Source organism: Lontra canadensis, unplaced genomic scaffold, assembly GCF_010015895.1.
Source record: "Lontra canadensis isolate GAN:19392208 unplaced genomic scaffold, GSC_riverotter_1.0 scaffold49, whole genome shotgun sequence".
Classification (NCBI taxonomy): domain Eukaryota; kingdom Metazoa; phylum Chordata; class Mammalia; order Carnivora; family Mustelidae; genus Lontra; species Lontra canadensis.
In genome coordinates this window covers 7,021,990-7,041,422 of record NW_022631043.1, presented here as the reverse complement: position 1 = coordinate 7,041,422, position 19,433 = coordinate 7,021,990, and the positions used below count along the sequence as shown (strand labels likewise).

General features: G+C 51.6%; 1 protein-coding gene across 4 annotated transcripts in view; it reads right to left on the bottom strand.

Moving 5' to 3' along the window:
* NDRG1 (N-myc downstream regulated 1) overlaps positions 1 to 6,101 on the bottom strand; it is a 51,856-nt gene extending 45,755 nt beyond the window's left edge. Inside the window, exon 1 of one of the 4 annotated variants that reach the window (XM_032873493.1) lies at positions 6,095 to 6,101. The gene's annotated coding sequence lies outside the window, so the exon portion shown is untranslated. Of the gene's footprint in view, positions 1 to 2,892; positions 3,026 to 5,214; positions 5,312 to 6,094 lie in introns of those variants that run through there. The other 3 variants (XM_032873490.1, XM_032873491.1, XM_032873492.1) reach the window with 3 other exon arrangements.
* Positions 6,102 to 19,433: the final 13,332 nt, after the last annotated feature.

Sequence of the window (19,433 nt, the reverse complement as noted above, 5' to 3'; positions counted from 1 at the left end):
GTACAAATGCCATGCAGAGGGGACATCAGACTAGAAATTCCTGGGGGGGGTCCCCTTCCCGCTTTGCATGGGGCCTGCTCAGCAGCATTCAAGGAACTGCTTGATGCCAAAAGAAAGAAAAAGGAATCTTCCAGAAGAAGGCTAACCCCAGCTTATAGGGCCGGAGCTAAAATGGGACGACCTGTGTTCAACCAGAGCACAGAACTAGCCAGGGGGTCTGGGACACAGAGCAGGAAGAGGGAAGGGTTGGCAATCCATCACCATCCACCTCCTCTCTGTAACACGACCCGGGGATCTTCCTGAAGCTTCTCAGTGGAGTCTCGGCAGCCCGATCCATTGTTTGGCAGAGAGAAGACCATCCGAGAGGACAAGCAGAATAACAGGAAGTCTGAAGGAGGACACTGGTGGGATTCAAGGATTCGTCTGCGAATCTGTGGCATAAGCATGAGCTACCCTAGCCAGTCTGTGAGATATCAAAAGCCCACAACAGAGCCAGTGTTGGCACAGGACACGGAAACAGATTCCTCCTACAAAACCCTTTGTCCCAGAGATGGGATGGTTGCCACATTGACAGGATCCTTGCTCAAAATGGTCTCGCTGTTTCCACACTCTGGATGGTCTTCCGATCTTTCCTACACAGGATGGCCCAAGTTATTTGCTTCATAAACACAGGGTTTCTTCTGACCAACGCTAACTGAGTGCCTACGAAGTGCCAGACCCTCAGGGTCTACAGGAACAGGGTAAACAGAGACTCAGTCCAGAATGATCCAAGGCGGGCACACACACCCAGCATGCCAGCCTGGAAGGGAAAGCCAGGGAGAGCTTCCTGGAGAAAGGTGGCCAGTACAATGCTTGGAAAGGACAGAGGGGAAGAGGCCAGGGTTCCCAGCTGGGGAACTGTGGACTTTTGGGCAGTGCCCAAAGAGCTGTAGAGAATCTTCTCAAAGGGAGTGGAGCTGGGATTGAGATGGGAACAGCCTAGAGCTCTGGTCCCCATCTACCACTTCAAGGAAGGCTGCACATGGGTATAAGATTCACACCTGTATTGAGGTTTCTACAGATTTAAGAGAAAAAAAAGTATAAAGTAAAAGATGGAACTCCTGAACAGGCCATTCAAGGCCCGCAGACGCTAACGAGCCTCATCTCCCACCACCTCAGCTGGACTGGAAAAGCCCAGACACAGAGCCTGCACAGACCTTCCCCAAGGGAAGCACATCCCATCTCTTAGAACACCCACCTCCAGCAAGTCTGGGCTGGCATGGCAGGAGGCCAAGAGGGCATCAGAAAACTAACCTCCACCTCTGCAGCCCACACTACCTTCCATCCATCTCTTGTCTCCAAATGGGAGGAGAAAGAAAAGTAGAAAGGCAAGGCCTGGGATCAGGCAGGCAGGAACCACCAAACATGAAATGGGCGCATGAAATGAATCCAGGAAACCAAGTTCATGCTTCAAAGACGGGTCCAGAAGGGTCTGGAGGACCTTGACACTGGAGGGGAAGGTCCAGGGTGGTCCACCTAGAACAGGACCCCACTCACCTGAATATAGACAAGCAAGTCATCTGCCCATGCCTCAGTTTGCTGACCTGAGAAATGGCAAGAATGTCACCTATCTCAGCTGAATGAGGTGATGAGCTGAAACCACAAGGCTCCTTGGCCAGGTAAGAGGGGTTTACGGAGCACCAGGGTGTGGAGGCACAGAAGTATGGGCTGCTCTGGCTTCTCCTTTCCTTTCCCTCTCCTCAGTCTTTCTGTAGCAGATGGCCTCAACTCCGCCAGCCTTCAGGACACCCCACCCCTAATCCAGCCCAGGTGGCTTCGAAATGGTGCCGATTCCCGGCGCCTCCCAGACTTACTGGGCCTAGAAATCTGCATTTCAGACAATATTCGCATTACATTCTTATGCTGTCTGCATCAGCTTAGTTCTTTTGGAAGAACTTCAAGAAGCAAAACATGAGTTCAGCCCCTGCAGGCACTTTCACTGACATGGGCAAGCTTAGCACAAAAGTCCCTGAAACTGATAGCCAAGGAAATGCCTCGAGAAATGTGATCTGTGGGAATGATTGACAGCAAACACCTACATGGTGTTCCCACATGCCAGGCACTGTTCTCTGCTCTTTCGACGGATTAATTCATTAACATTTATATGTCCCCCCATGAGACAGTGTCTGTTATTCGCATTTTACTGGAGAGGAAACCGAGGCACAGCACTCCTCATCACATTTCTGGACTTTTCTTTCATTCCAGTTTTTTCCAGTCATCCCAACATGCTGTCATGAAAAGGAACAAAGGCTTAGGTGTCTGCCTCTCTGGGTTCAAAGCCTGGCTCTCCCACCTTTAGCCACGTGGCCACGGGCCAACCTCTCAAACTCTCTCAGCCTCATTTTTCCCATCTACTCAATGGAGCCAATACAGATCAGGCAGCTCTCTGGCCAGGATGACAGGGGAAGGAGGGATGCAGCAGCTGACTAGGAAGACTGTCCTGGCCCTCCCTGCCCTCTCCCAGCCAGAGTCTTAGATGCTGACTCATCATCCTGGCTTCCTTTCTGAGGCACAGGGACTTTGAGTCACGCCTTGGATGGGATTCTCTTGAGCTGGGTTCTAAGGAAGAACGGCAGCTTTGGGCCACCAAAAACACACAACACAACCCTTCTTCCCCATCCATGCCAAAGCAAGCTCAGACTAGGAGCTTTCTGTGAGCCTGGTGGAGGGAGCCCCCAGCTCTGTTCAGATCTAAGTCCAACCTGGAGGGGGCAGCCAGAATCCAGTCAACCATCCCTCAGCAGGACTACAGCTCCTCCTGCTCACTGGACTGATTCTGCTAAGTTCTCAAGAACATGTGATTGACACTAAATAAATAAATAATCACCACATTCCACCTGGAAAGTTTCTCACCAAGAAATGCAATGAAGACCCAATGTCAGCTATGAGAGGGGCAACGATCAAGACCAAGAACCCTTTTCACCACCTTCAATAGCAACCAGAGGGGTCTGGAGGGCCAAGTTCCAGCTCTGGCTCAGCCTTGGCAAGTCATACCCTGTCTCTGGGCCGCAGTTTCCCTCTGTAAAATGGGAAGACGCAGGATCAGGAACATGTTTTGAGTTCCTGATTCCATCCCAAATTATCAGACCAACTGTTGGTAGTCTTGGATTTGCTTCTTGCTCCGGAAGACCCTTGCTCTGGGGAGGGAAGATTCCAACAGGTGCTGGAAGGTCTTCCTGGTAAGTCACGTCCAACACCAGCACCCCAAAGGTCAACTGCCTGCTTGGGACTCCACCCAAGAGATTACAGGGGAATGGGGCAGAGGAAAGGAGCCATTCAATTCATTCAAAGCGTGTATCTGAACTCCTAGGCCAGGAGCGCCACAGCGCCAACCCCGGGCCACCTCCGGTTATGGGGCAGGGCTAGGGAAGCCTTCCAACTCACGCTCTTGTGGAGGATGAGGCCCCACAAAACGAAGAGGTCACAGGTCAGGGGACACCCCAGATTTCACTGCTTACACCAAGGCACTGTCCCTCTGACAGTTCCCCATCACTTCCTGATCACCTCTACCTCCCCATACCTTTGACCCCCACCCGGGCCACACCAGCACTTACCCTCTTTGCCTGCATTTCTCCCCCTGAATGGGCGAGCCCCTTGAAGGCAGGGACTGGAATTTGCACTCTCTCTACCTTGCTTATTTCAATTCGTATCTGTGAAAAGTCAGTAAAAACCCAGCATTTTCGGTACAGGAGGCGGGGCTGGTGGGCTTGTCTTTGAACTGCATTTTCATAGCAAGAGCAGTTTGTATTTCGATATTTGGCTCATCTGAGGTGGCTGAGAACATTAAGTATGGTCAATGGACATCACAAAGAGAATAATGCTCTCCCGTGCGGCCAAGGGCTGAACTCTTTGAATCGTCAACCTTTTCCCAGTAACTTAAAGGAAGCAAGAACTGAAAGGCCTGGAACATGTGAAGATCTGAGCCTGAACCTTCCCCAACCAGATTTCCCTCCCCCACTGGCTGCCAGGCACCTCCCCTTTCCAGCCACATATGGGTGCTGCCCCGGACCCACAGGGACTTCGGACAGCACTGGAGACAGAGTGGCTGGGGGGAGGGGGATGCAGGGGGACAGTGAAGGGAAAGACTCACTAAATCCCGCTTCAGCTACTAAAGTGACAAAGGCGGTGAACAGCGCCTTCCCCCCCAGCCCACCACCCTCCACACGCCCCGCGCTCCCCGCCCCAGGCTGAATCAGAGGCCGCGGATCTCCCAGGAACATCGGAGTAATTCCAGCTGTTCTTCCCTCAGGAGGGCAGGAGAGGCGGTCCCCGAAGGCAGGGGGACCGGGCCAGGGAGGTGGGCGGAGGCGAAAATGACGCCACTCGCAGCCCTGGCCAGCGCGGGGCCTTCCCTTGCCTACACGACCCCTCTGGACCAGGCCACCTCTTCGGTGCCGCCACAGCGCCAACCCCGGGCCACCTCCGGGGACGCACCCTGCCCAGCGGTACTGGCTGACACTCGCTCCGCGCGTCTGGCACGCACTGTGACACACTCAGACCCTCCCTCCCTCCCAACCCCCCCGCCAGCACACACGCACGCACACACCCCACCCTGGCTTCGAGGCTGAATCGGCCCCCGCCCCTCAGATGCACATCGGTTCAGAATTCAGTCGGGAAACCGGACACACCCACGCCCCTTTCTCCAGCCTCAGCTCGCCGCTCTCCCACACTCACCTCCTTTCCACACACGCGCGCTCAAACCCTCCTTCCCCAGACACCCCACTCCGGGAATACACCCCACCCCAACACGCGCGCGCGCGCACACGCACTCTCCCAGGCCCTCCTCCGGCTCCCACTTCCAGTGCGCCCTCAGGCCTGCGGCGCCAGCTGGGACTCCGGGTGGCGCTGAGAAGCGCGACGAAGGTGTGCCCAGGCCGGCTCTCCACCCCTCCCCGGAACCCAAGATCCCACTTTCCCAGCTGGGGTAAGGTGAGCGGGGACCTGTATTTTTTTTTGTTTTTGTTTTTGGGTTTTTTTTTTGCCTCCTCTTCGCTCATCGAAACCCACCCCCCATTCCAGCGGCGGCCCCGCCCCAAAACCCCTCCGCGCGCCCTCGCCGCGGGGTCGCCACGCACTTGCAGCTCTGGGGGCCACAAAGGGCGGTCCAGAAGCCGCAGCTGCAGGCACGGGGCATCGATCCCTCCCTGCCCGGCACGAGGAGGGTGTCGGGCTTACCTAAGGTATAGAGAGAAAGGCAAAAGGAGCCGGAGCAGGGCTGGAGGCGCGGCGGCCAGCGAGCGCGGAGCAGAGCTGCGAGGACCGGCGTGCGCCCGTAGTCCGAGCTGGGAGCCCGACGGGGTTTGTTTATGCCCGGGCGGCGGGCGACTTTATAGGCGCCGCGGCCGCGGCCCCGCCCCGCGCTCGCCCCGCCCCGGCCTTCCGGAACCCGCACACCGCGGGGACACACCCCTTGCCGCTCCCTCCTCCCCGGCGCTCTTCCCGCTCCCGCCAGCTCGCGGGGACGGGCCGGACCGAGGCCGAGCGCGGCGGGCGCCCGCCGGAGCCGCCGCCTGTTGCGCAAGCCTTTGTAGGGGCGCGGCGGGGAGGGGCTTCCGAGCTCCGGCTGCGGTTCGGCTGCGCGGTCGCCTTCCTCCCCCGGAAGGCCAAGGCCTCCGCGTGTGCAGTGGGCGTGTGCCCTGGGGATGAGTCCGTGTGCTCGCGCGTGAGCATGTGCTGTGTGTCTCTCTGTGACCCAAGGGCCCCATCTCGGTCTCAGAGTTTCTTGAGTCCCATCGCGCCACACCCTGACATCCCTAGTGGGCGACTCCCTACTTCCTCCAAGTCTCAAGATCTTAGCTCCCCAACCCAATTTAACTGCCTTCCCGGGATAAGTCCTTGACATCCCAGCGAGCAGCTCCCAGCAACTCTCACTCCATGCCCCTGTCTTGTTGCATCATCTCTCCGCTGAAATCCTCGCTGGCACTGAATCTCGTTCATTTTGTTCACCCCATCCGCTCGCCCCTCCCCTCCCCAGCTCTAAACCCACCCATGCTAGTCCTTTCCCTCCCTTGGCCTTCTGCCCTCCCCCAGGAGCCCTGGCTGGGAGGATCCTCACCCGCTGAGTCTTCCGCTTCCCAGACCTTGTCCAGAGCACCCTTTGCCTGTTAGCTGCCCTTCTCTGCGGCCTCGTTTTGTTTAAAGATTACCTCGTGTTCTCAACCCACACTGTGTATTAGAATTCCCAGAGGAATTTTTTTTTTAAAGGGTACCTACCAGGGGTCCTAGGATGGACCCTAGGCCAGTGGTATCAGAACCTCAGGGATTGCAGAGGAGGAATTGGGGTGTTTTAAACGCTCTCTACGTGGCTCAAATATGCAGCCAGTTTGAGAACCACTGCACTTGAGGAAGACCTTGTCACTGTCCCTCAGGCCCCTGCCGGCCTTGTACCGGTAGGCTCAAGGGCCCTTCCCCCACTCTCCCTCTTCTGGCTAGTGACAAACCTGTTCCCTCCAGCAGCCCATGCTTTGCTCAAGGCAAGGGACCTGACTCTCTGTGCAGCCCATTTACCTCCATAGGCCCTGACATTTACCTTTCCTGTCATTCCACAAATATTTATTGATCCTCTGCAATGAGCCCGGTTCTGTGCTCAGCCACTGGGATAAGGACTGAAGAGGCAAAGTCCTTCCCCTCAGGAGCACAGCGTAGAAGACTGAGTCTCTGTTTCCCCATCCACACAACCAGAAGGCTACACCGAACTCATTCATTCCATACCTGGATTAAGCGCCTACCGTGTCCAGGAACCATCCTAGACACTAAGGACACGGTCATGAACAGAAAGTTCACGTCCTCCAGAGCCAGCCTACGATCTGAAGGCCCTCCCAAATCTGGCAGTCCTCTACCCCCTCACGTAAATCCATTTTCCCTTACCTCCTCTGTTTTTGAGCACCTCTGGTTTATTACCTGCCAAAGACACAGGGTCAAGTTCAAAACTACAGAGGAAACTGCCTCCTCCTTCAACAACAAATTGAAACGCTGGTATGTGGGCCAAAGATGGGCATTTTGCCAAGAGAGGCCATTTCAAGATCCTCCTTTGAGGAAGTCTTTGGGGCAGAGCACACAGAGCAGCCCAGACCTGCAGCCAGAGGCCTCAAAGTCGCTCTATAGGAGCCCCAACTTTCCAGAAGACAGTGAGCAGAAAACATTCCAGCAAGGGGAGGGAAGGTGCCCAAGGCATAGAGAAGAGAAAAAAAAAAAAAAAAAAAAAGAATTGTAACCACAGAGGAGTAGAATTTCAGAGAGCAGCAGTGTTCTAAAACCAGGTTGAGATGAGATGGGTACAGGGTCCAAATCCACTTGGAGATGTTCTGGGGAAAGTGCCACTAGATCCCACATCCCCTCTGTCGCAGGTCCAGAACAGCCAATTTCTCCTCCCGCTGCACTGTGTTGTTTCTTCCACTGAGGATGAAACCACGTTCTTGTACCCAAGGTGGCCACTATCGAGGAAAGACTGACTTTGGCACAACTCCGGATGCACATACCTGTGAAAGATGCCCGTCCTCCAGAGCGACCCTGGGAGCTGAGAGCCGCCCACCACACCCCCGCATCCCCCAGCCCAGACCTGCTGAGGCAGCAAAAGCGCCTAGAGCCAAATGTGGGTGCAATTGAATTGAGCTGTTTAAATTATTTCTTTTTCTCTCTGGTCAGCAATAGAATCAGATTTGCTTAGTAAATGAGTGTGCGCTGCAAATCCATCACGGGATGAGATCGGAGTTTCTGGACTCATGGCCTCTGGAAGTTTCTATCTAGCAATAACTTAGATTTGATTATAGACTATCTTGACTAAAAAGACCATAGGATTCATCCAGTCCCAACCTTCTGGCTTGGAACGCATGGGTACTCAAGGTTGAGACAGACCCAAGAGAAAGCTGGAGTTCTTCTCCTGATTCCAACACTGAGGAACTGGTGGTAGCTGGAGCAGTTATCCCACCTCTCTGCACATCTGTCCCCCCCACATGCACCTGGAGCAAATGGGTGAGAGAGGCCACTAGGCCTTCCCACCACAACTCAGGAGCCCGAGACTGCGGTCCCAAATTTTCTTCCAGTTGAGATGAGACTATGTCCCTGAAAAGCCAGCATCTCCCAGCTCCAATCCTAGGCCCCCCTCTGCCATCCTCTGGAATCGACATCTACCTCCTTTCTGGATCATTCTAATCAACAAATACACATTCACTGCAATTCATGACCCATCCTATGATCCCAGCTGCCCTCTGGTGATGGTAGCCCTATTCCTCTCCCCCACTTTCCTCCACCAAACTATGCTAACTAGGTGTCTCTACACATCTCTCCATGCTCTATGCCCCCTTCCTTTCACTTTTAAGTATTTAATTTATCAAGTTCCTGGACAAATCATTCTGCCAACCTTGTTAGGAAGAACAATTGCCTTCCTGACCCTCCCTACCTCACTTGCTCTGCACCCAAGGGCAAGTGCTTGGATTTCCTGTCTCAGCCTCATCATCAAAAACAAAAACAAGGGTGCCTGGGTGGCTCAGTTTGGTTAAGCAACTGCCTTCGGCTCAGGTCATGATCCTGGAGTCCCAGGATGGAGTCCCACATAGGACTCCCTGCTCAGCGGGGAGTCTGCTTCTCCCTCTAAGCCTCCCCCTTCTCATGCTCTCTCTCTCTCATTTTCTCTCTCAAATAAATCAATCTTTAAAAACCAAACAAACAAAAACAAACAAACAAACAAACAAAAACAAAAAAACAAAAAACACATAGTAATAGCGCTAACTCTCCCAGGGTCACTATGAGAAATATACAAGCTAACACATGTAAAGTGCCTAGAACAACGTGTGGCACATAAGGAACTCTTGTTCTTGATAAAACGTTAGCAGCCATCATCATCATTATCGCATTCATCATCCCAGCCCGTCTTCCCTGGCATCTCGCATGGTCCAGGTCATACCGAAATCCAGTAAGCATTGGTTGAGTAAGTGAGCGGATCCAAGTGCTTCTCTCCCAGTTCTCCCTACCTTGTGCAGACTTGCTTGGACTTTGTTGGGAGGAAAAGGGAGCTTTCACCTTGCTTTGGGAGTCCACGTGGGAGGACCTCCACGCGCGGACCTGTGTAAATTCTCCCAGCATTCTGAGAGCAAGCCTACCCTATAAAATCCAGCTGCAAGCAATGGGAAAAGGTGCAAAGGAACAATTCCACTGGAGGCTGGATATTAGCCTATGCTCAGAGCTCATAATGATCCTTTACTTTGAATAGACAAAGAGATGTACAACTTTGGCCCCATAGAAGCTCAGTTTCAGTGCCTTGCTCCCCCAGAAGGCTCTAGGGAAGAACCCTTCCTTGTACCCCGCGTTCCCAGCCTCTGGGGTGTGCTGGCAGTCCTTGATGTCTCTTGGTTTGTGGACGCATCCCTCTGATCCTTGCCTCTGTCATGACACGGGCTTCTCCTTGGATGTTTCCATCTCTGGCTCTTCTCTTCTAATGAGGGCACCAGTGTGATTGAACCCTGATCCACCAAGACCTCATCTAACCCTAACTAATTACATCTGCAAAGACCTCATTGCCGAATAAGGTCTCAATCGGAGGTTCCCAGTGGAAATGATTTTCCGGGGGACGGGATTCACCCTAGTACTAGACTACTATGTGTTTTACAAATATGTGTAGTGTATTTGCAGAAAGACCTACCCAGTGCCTCCCCTCACATCCTCACCTCTGAACCTTTGCCCACACTGTTTCTCCTTCCAGAAAGCCCCCGCGCCTCCTCTCCCTGTGGGGATTTCATTCACTGGGGGAAGCCACCAGGATTAGTCACTCCCCATTTCACCTCTCCTCCTTCCGGCCCCTTTCTCCTGAAGTTCAGCATGTGGGGTTCCTGGTATTGTCAATGACCGTGGAGTAGAAGGGACCTGTGTCATTTTGGATGGCAACGTGTTTTGGTGGTTTTTTTTTTAACATTTTATTTCTTTACCTTTCAGAGAGAGAGAGAGAGAGAGAGAATGCCCACAAGCAGGGGAAGTGGCAGGCAGAGGGAGACGCAGGCTCCCCTCTGAACAAGGAGCCACCCCAGGCGTCCCCGGATGGCCGGCATGTGATTCGCTTTGCTCTCCTACTACTGTGACAACCAATGCCCCAGATATTGTGGGTTCCATCCCTGAGGCCTAGCAGCAGGAGGCATGCATGGAGCAGAGCCCCCCCACTGACCCAAAGTAGTTATGTGACATGGAGAAGAATTAAACTGCCACTAGGACTTCTAGCAGACCTGTCACTGCAGCCCCCACAGCCCATCCTGACTGGATCTGTGTCCTCCCAGGCCACGCCAAATGTCAACTTTTCCAGGAAAGCTCCCTTGTTCTTCTCCAACCAGACTCATTTTTCAAATTCAATGCATAGCTGTCAAGCATTCACAAGTCTTTCCCGCACAGTGTGAGGTGCTGGAACCAAGGGATGAATCAAACAAGGGCAGGCCTGTGAGCTTACGGGTGGGTGTCTTCAGGTAAGCCCAGGGGGTCTTAGGAGACTCCATGACCCGAGAGTCTCGCCTGCTCTGGAAGGTCAAGAAGAACCCTCCAGGAAAAGGGATATTTGAAGCAGGCTGCCAGGAAATGAGGCCTGGGTGGGGGAGCGTGATCTCACCACCTTCTGTTCCCAGAACGTTGCGTGTTTTCCTTTCTTTCTGTTAGTCAGAACCCCTCAGTGCATATGTGGCATACATACCATTTCAAATGGCTGAAGCAACCAACGGAGGGGAATGGCTATGGGCTCCTGGAGCAGCGGAGTCCGGTGGAGGCTGGCTTCAGGCACAGCGGGAACCAGGGCCTGACGTCACCAGGCCCCTGCCTCTCTAGCTCTCCCTATCTCTCAGATTCCTTTAGTCCAAGTTGGCTTTGTTCTCAGGCAGGTCTTTTCTAGATTCCATCGAAGGTTATCAGGGATTTGCAGCTCAGTGAGCTAGAGAATTCCTCATCTCTGAACAGGGCAGAGCCCTGGGAAATCTTTCTTCCCTTTCTCTGAGAGGCCACAGCAGCTGTGAGGAGCCCGAATGTATGCTTGGCACCCCTCTTCCTAAAATTGTTGGCCCTTAACCCTCCCCCGCCCACCTTCCTGGCCTGACCAGCTCCCTTCACCACCAGCACCGCCTCCACCAACAAACCGCACCTTCCAGTCAGACCTGCCTGCCTGCCCAGGCCAGTCACGCCGGGGCACCTTCACACTTTGTGCCTTTGCAGAGCCCACGGCCAACAGGGGCAGCGGCTCCTCTCTCTTGGGAACACACCAACCTGCAGGTAGCAGGCAAGACCTGAGTGGTATTTGCTGATTGAATGTAAAGAAGGAGGAAGGGGAGAAGGGAGGGAGGAAAAGGCTTTGGACCTAGGTGCAGAAGATCAGCTTACAACTACAGCTGCTTATTATATTTCCTTTGCTCCTTGGTACTTTCAAAACTTCAATCTGCTCTTTTTACCTCTGAGGCTGCATTTCCCTTCCCCTTCCCCATAGAGGTGCTCCCTGATGTCCTGAGTGAAAGCTTATCTTGGAGAAATTAAACCTGAGCCTAAGTCTCCCCATTGGCTCCTGACCGACAGTCCCCGCCTACCATCACCTGGAACCTGGATCAAGAAATGCAAAAAGATGTTGTAGTAACTACGCAACTGACTTGCCAACCAGATCCCAGAAGGAACATCACGTGACTTCCCATGCCTTGTGTTGAAGCGAAGCTGGGTCAGCACCCCCCACCCACGCTGGACCTAGTGGTGAATTCCATCTTGGTCAATAAATTATCCTGCCCCATGTTATTGCAATGAGGAAGGCAAGTCCGGGGCTTTCCCCCCCCCCCCCCCCCAGTTGCTGTGCTATCTGAAGCTAAAGCGAGATGACTCTCAGGTTCACCCTTGCTAGGAGCCTCCTAAGCCACAACTCAGTGGTAACACTGATTCTGCAAAGCCTCTCCATCCTGCTTTCTGGACAGAAACTGACATTTTCATCCCACCCAGGCATTCTAGCAATGTGTGCCTTTGACCACCTCCAGGATCAAATTCAAGTGAAGGAGTCTTGGCAGTCAACCCCCCAGGCTGGGGAGCACAGTGCAAGCATTCACCCCGCAGTCTGCAAGGGATCAGATGATAGAGCTGTGAGGGTACAACGGAGGGGGGCTGGGGCAGAAGAAGTTAGTATTATCTTCAAGGTACAAGAAGACCAAGGCTCAGCTGTCCTGTTCCTAAAGAAGGGAAGACTGTGGAGGGGGAACCAGCATGCCCTTACTCAATCTGTTGAGGGTCAGCGAGTTCACCTGAGCAGGTGGACAGGTCTTTACTCAATACTCTTTCTTAAAACGGTGGAGCACAGGAAGGTTTCAGAGGGAAGCCCCCCCCCACCCCTGTCCTGTGAGCAATGCGGGTGCCCATTTCCCAAATGAGGACACTGAGGCCCAGATTTGACTGATGACACAAAGCCATCCGTCTTGGCCCAGGCCTGGGAAGGCAGCCCCAGTGGCTGACAGACTGTGTGAGGGCTGGACCGGGAGCTGGTGCCATGAGCGGGTGGTCTCTGAGCAGGGCGAAACTCGGGGAAGGAGTGTCAGGAGAGGAGAAAACATGGCGGTCACAGTCCCACCAGCCAGCCAGGCGAAGCAGGGGACAGAGCCCCCAGAGCCACATCTGGGGCCGGGGTGCGTTCTGAGTCACCCAGTCTTCCTGAAACAGACAATCCCTGGTGTATATCCAATCGAAATGTACACTTGCCCAAGCAGACAGTGATTTTTAGTGCAGGGGTGTTCAATGTCAGCAGACCATGCTTTAATCTGAGTGTATCACGTGCTAAGAGGTGCTACGGAAATGGTTGCTGCCTTAACAACCAAAAAAATTCAAAAATAAATACTCCATGTGGAGTTATTAGGAAATTCAGGTAGGCGTGAAATACATACAACAAAAATCACAAAAAAATTAAAGTAAGTCACCCCTTGTAATACTCTCTGTTAATATCTCGGGGCTTGTTGCTCCAGAAATTCTTCTATGAGCATGTATGTTTGGATGTGTGTGAAAATATATATTAAAAATTTATGATAGCATTTAATTATAAGCAGGTATTTTGACAACAGCCTATAGAAGGACTACTGACTTTGTTATAACCTGCTTTTTTCACATAACCAGATGTGATGAACATCTTTGCAATTGAAAAAAAATCTGCCCACACACTTCTTTTTACTGTCTTATCATAAAAGACAGCATGTATAAAACAGAACGTGCATCAGATATAAGCGCAGAGTATAATGGAATAATTACAAAATGAACGCCCCAGAGTCTACAGCAACTATCTGGGCCAAGACGGCAAACACAGCCTCACCGTGGGAACTCTTGCTGCTGCTACCACCACCGTCCACGAGGCAATGAGATTGTTCTTAACAACGCATAGTATTTATTCCCTCACATGGATGGACCACGCTGCGTGTAATGTTTCTAACAAGAGTAGCTAATCCCCATTTTGCACAAAGGTCCTGGGAACTGTTGTAAAGCATTTGCATGTAATAATGATAATCTTCACCACGTCTCCAAGACTTAAGGGGCTATTTTTATCATCCCTACTTTATAAATGGAAAAACCAAGGCCAGAAAATATGTGAAGGGATTTGCCCAAGACACCCAGTGGGTACGTGGTAGGGATAGAAATCAAATCCAGGCAGCCCAGCTCCCAAGTGTGTCCCTAACCTCTGTATCTGGATGGCCCCCAAACCCACATTCTTTCTCCTAAACCACCACGTGCCTTCTAAATCCAAGGGGCTCTGCAAACACTCTGTTATGGGATGTCGGTGGGCAGATGGTCAGGGCCAACATTCTGTCTGGATGGCCGGCACAACCAGAGAGAAAGCACCCGGCCCTCCACCCTAATCTTGTGACTCTGAGTCAGGTTAACTTGTATAGGTTCCCGCCCACCTCTGCTGAAAGGGAAAAAGGGCCTTGCTGATGATGTCACCTCCTCCCCGGCCACGTCCCTCCACCGCAGAGGGCGGTGGGGCTGCTCTCCCAAGTGCTGATAATGGGCTTAACTGTTACGTGAATGACTGTGGGAGATTTCCTGTGGCTGATTATTACTAGAAGCTTAGGAAGGTGTGTGCCTTTGGGGACAGGCCAGAGGTTCGGGGTACGAGGCCAGCTTGGTCTCTTGGTTTCTGGAGTCATCTGGATGATTCAGACTCTGGGCTGTCTCCCTTGACTCATCCCCTGGCTGAGGGCTTGGTTTCTCACCTCGAGGGCACCCCATTCCCAAAGCAAATAGCTGTCTCACCTCCCTCCTTGCTCCTGATTTACATTATCCGTTCCATGGACTGTAGACACTGAAGCTTCTAGTCCACGAGACCTGGGTTCATATCCTGGTCTAGATTGTCTAAATCTTAGAACCTCATCTTTGAAATGGTTGGGGCACATCTAAGGGGTTGTGAGGACAGGTGGAGAAGCACGTAACGGCCACGCGGTGACCCAGCTCTAGGATCTGTCACTCTGAGGCTGCCACCATGCCATCTGGCTGCTACAGGGCTCGGCTGCCTCTGTGCCTTTACATATGCCTCCCCTTGGACATGGATGTCTTTCCCTGGTGTCTCATCCCTTCCCTCACATGGGCATGACAGTCCTGTGAGGAAGTCTGTATGATGCACTGCAAAATGAAATAGTGGGATTCTTCCCTTCATCTTTTTCTGAAGGGCTCTAGGAAGAAACCTGACCACTTGGAGCCCTCTCCACCCGGCTATAAGATTATCGGACCCAATGCACGACATGGACCTTGCTGAAGTTCTTTCAGTAATGGCTGAAGCAAGTAAGGTTTTGTTCCAAGGTTCCCGGAAGGGAAGGAGAAGAACTTGAAGGTGAAAAAGGGAGACCCCTCTGCCTGGGGTGGGGGCAAGCCTAGGGATCCTTTAGCAGCAAGGACCTTGACCCTGGCCTTTGAGGAAGACAAGGAGCTACAGTATCTTCACCCACCTTCTCCCGAGGGTCCAGATGCCTGGGCAGCAACTTTGCCTGGGAGAAAGCCTGCGTTACCCCATTGCTGTCTTCTCCATCACACACCCTGGGACATCTTGGATGACACTTGGTGTGGGGGTGCTGGATGCCCCACTCTAGACTGAGGCGGAACTCCCCACAGGGCTGGCTGTTTGTAAATTAATTCCAATGAAATGAAATTTTCAGTTAGCCACCTTTCCAGTGGTTGATAGCCCCATGTATCCCGCAGCCACTGGGCAAGCCAGTACTTAGCTCCATTGTGGCAGAAAGTTCTGGTGAGTGGTGCTAATGATCACAGGGCAGTTCCCCAGGGAGCATCAGGAAACCAACTTTCTCCACGGTGCCTGACAACAAGTGAAGACCTCCACTGGTTTTTAGGGACGGCTTTAAGGATTTTCCAAGGTTGGTTATGGAAGAAGAAGCTCAGAGAAAACATAGCAGAAAACACAGCTCTGTGCAGAGGAAGTGTGTGTGCAGGTGGTTTCCACTTGGCCTGCATGGGGATTTTGTGGCCACTTTGTTCTTTGAGGCACACCCATGCATCCCTCCTTCAAGGCCTTCCAGGATGCTCTTTTGAGGTGAAGTCTCCAGTGCTGTGTTCCCCTCTGGCACCCTGAGGAAGGCCGAAGGCGGTCTACTTCATGTCAAAGCCTCATTTTCTTTTCTTCCCCCCCATTCGTCCCCCTGGCTCAGTCAGTAACACGTGCAACTGGATCTCAGATTCATGAGTTCAAGCCCCACATTGGGCATAGAGATTAGTTAATTTATTAAAAAAAAAAAAGCAAATTAAAGGAAAAAGAAGCCTCACTTTCTATCTCGGTTCTGTCTCTTCTCTTTGCGTACTAGCTAGCCTTTCTAGAAAAATCTCTTGGTCACCAGTATGTCCCTGGCAATCAGAGCCTGGCCAGCATATAGTAGATGCTTAATAAATGTTGACAAGATGGATAGATGGATGGATGGATGGATGGATGGATGCATTGCCAGATGCCAGGCTGGCTTGGGGTAGCTGATTTTGATCTCCAGAATAAATGGGTTCAAAGCTCATCACTTCCAGGAAATCTTTGCTGATTACAACCCCCAACTCTGGGCAGAATCCTATGTGTTTAAGAGCCAGAGAACTCTCTGCAGTGATCCAAGATTTCCTCCTTGCTTTCTTAGGTTCACACAACAGGCTTTGGTGTTCCAGCTAGGAGAGCAGAGAGATCAGGGGCTAGAATCTGGGGACGGGAGGAGGGAAAGGGAGGGGAGGCTGAAACTCAGTAGATGCAACAGGAGAAAGGCCAGGTATGTGGTGCATTTGGGGCAGATAAGCCCTTCTCTCTGCGCAGCATGGTGCAGGTGTCAGGGGTGGCCCACTGGCCCCGCGACTCACTGCTTCTCTGACATCAGCACCCTGCCCACGCCTGCCTGGGTACTCTGTCACGTCCTCCTCGTCGGCTGCGTCCCCCACGTATGCTGCATTCGCCTCCCGGGATGCAGGTAAGCTTCTGGCCCCGGGCCCAAGGTGTGTCTGGCAAGGCTCACCTGCTGGGTGTTGGTGACTGCGGCCTCCCCACCACCGACTGCAGGAATAAAGAAATCCCTTCTTTTCACACTTGGGCACTCACTTTGTCTCTAAGCACTCCTCACTAGACAGTAGAGAGAGATCAACTGAGAGCATCATTTTATGGCATCTTGATCTTCTGAGAAACACCGGAAGCGGCATTCATTCTCACATTCATCATTTCTGCACTCACCCGTTTGTCCAGAAGTATCCCCTGCTCTGAGAAAAGTGTTCTTCTGCTTCAGGGAGCCCTGGAGGTCCGGGAATGCAGGAGGGAGCTCTGCCCTTGAGCTCTAGTGGGACAGGTTCACGGGCAGTAATCAGTGCAATTACAGCTTATACTTACTGAGCGCTCATTCTGCCCAGGTCCTGCTCTCAGTGCTCTTTGTATGTGAAGCTTCAGAACATTCTTACGAGGGAGCTACTATTATCAGTCCAATTTTATAGATGAGGAAAATGAGCACAGAGAGCTTAAGTGAAAAAAATGTCATACAGCTTGTAGGCGTTTGCAAGAGCTGCCATAGCAAAGTGCCACAGACTGGGGGCTTCAACAACAGAAGTCGATTTCTTGACCGTTCTGGAAGCTGCAAGTCCTGGTTCAGGGTGTCAGCAGGGTTGGTTTCTTCTGCAACCGCTCTCCTTGGTGTGTAAATGTGGTCTTGTCCCTGTGTCTTCCCATGGTCCCCCTGCTGTGTGGCCGTGTCCTCATCTCCTCTTCTTATAAGGACACAGTCATAGTGGATTAGGGCCCTCCCTAATGACCTCATTTTAACTTCATTAGCTCTTTAAACCTCTTGTCTCCAAGTAGTCACATTTTTAAGGTCCTGCGAGTGGGGACTTCAACATATGAATATGGCAGGGGGAGTACAGTGACAGAGTCAGGATTTGCACCCTGGTTTGTGGCCCAGGCTGCTGCATCTCCCAGAGGATCGCCAGCGTGGATGACAGAGCCACAGAGATCCCCTAACCTATGTCTGGGGGATTCCCAGAGCAGGGGACTCCAGGAGGGGGTGAGAGGAAGTGATGGTTGGTGACTTCCAAGTCCCCTCCTGCCTCACACTCTCCAAGCCCTGGACACCCCCACATTCCCTGGGAGCTCTCAAGCTCTAAAACGACCTCCTCCCATGGCCAGAGAATCTTCCCTCCCCTGGAGCAGAGCAACAGGTATGTGAACAGAAGAAAAGATTCTCCTCTCCACTAGGCACCTTGCTGGGTACTGCCCCCCAGGGCCCATCCAACTCAGACAATAACCCTGCAAATTAGTGATTGTTACCCCTGAAACGAGAAAATGGAAGTCAGGTTCTCTGTGGCCCTACCTTTCCCCTACATCTCAGAGACACCTCATTAGAGAATATTTTAACTGGGAGATCTGTATCAATTATGGGCTCCAAGAATACTATAGATGAAAACACTGAGGCTCTGAGAAGGGATATGGTTTATTGAAGTCACAAAATCTATTCTAATTGGAACTAGGACACCCAACTAGACTGTGAACTTCTTGGGCGGGGGGGTAGGGACTGTGTATGCCTTAATCACCCTGAATCCCCAGAATGGAGAAGCAGATGAGCACAAAGTAAGCCTTTCATACATATTTGTTTGAAGAATGAATGAATGAATGAATGAATGAATGAGTGAACAATGAACAAATTAATTCCCAGCCCAAGGCCTTCTTTTAGCTCCAAATTATCTAAGAAAGAATGGGTTCTATTCATTTTCCTCTTCATTCCACGTAAGAGAACACCAGATTTTAGCACAAAACCAGCAAAAACATGATATTTTCCAGTTTCCCTTTTATGTGACTAAGGTTTTAGACAATACTAAGTTTTAAGTAGAAGTAGTTAAAATCTAGGAAGTATGCTTAAGGAGAGGAAGCATGCACAAATAGATTTGCTTCCTTCTTAATGATGGCAAGAATGAAATGCAATGGCTGGGCCTCCAGCAGCCACGATGGACCATGAGGTAACCTTTCGAATGAAATGTAACAGAACAATGAGGGATGGAACCTGAGTTGTTGATACCATGGGGCAGAAATCTGACCCAGATAGGTTTAGTTTGGGAGTTTGTCTTGCCACATATCAGTTATTTCAACAGGCAGGAGATTCCTTCAATCAGCTTACCAGTTCTGGAATCTTGGGGAAGAAGCCATTTAAATATCCTCTGTTCCTTCCCATCCCTAGGGCCATGACAGTGAGCGCCTGGAGGAATTATGCCAGGTAAGCTTGATACACAGAGCTTATTTCAAGAGCACACATAGAGAAGGACATGCATTTGTCCTACATAATCTCCTGTCTACAGGTGAACAGAGAAGTGGAGCTCATGCCAGCTGACATCCCCTCCAGACGCAGCAAGACCTTGAAGGAAAGCTCTGCACCCTGCCTCAGCAATCACACCAAAGAGAAACGTTTCAATGTCAATGAAATGTTAAGTGACCTGGAAGCAGCAATATATTTCAGTGATTTTTATAACTGAATATTAAAATTATTTTCTATTTAAATTTCTGATAGAACCTGAGAAATTGGTTAACAAGATTGTAATGGGACACTGAAGACCACTCTAGAGTGGATAAATGGCTTTCATCTCTCCTGCATGGCGGTGGATGAGAAATGGCACACTATATTGAAAATAATTCTCAGTGTCATATCAACTAGTGATGTCTGTCCTTCATATCAACTAGTGACATCTGTCCTGGCCAGAGAGGTGAGCATATATGCATAGTTAGGGTATTTGTCACACCTGAGCTAGTTTCTTCCTATCTACTGGTTAGAGGTCTAGTAAAGCTAGACCTTCCCTAGGTGCAGGTCTTCTCTAGGCAGAGCTGAAAATGAAAGATGTGTTGATATGGATCCTGTGTTAGGTTACCCAGAACTGAGTACAGAAGATGAAGCTCTTTATACACATTATTTCTGACCTCCCAA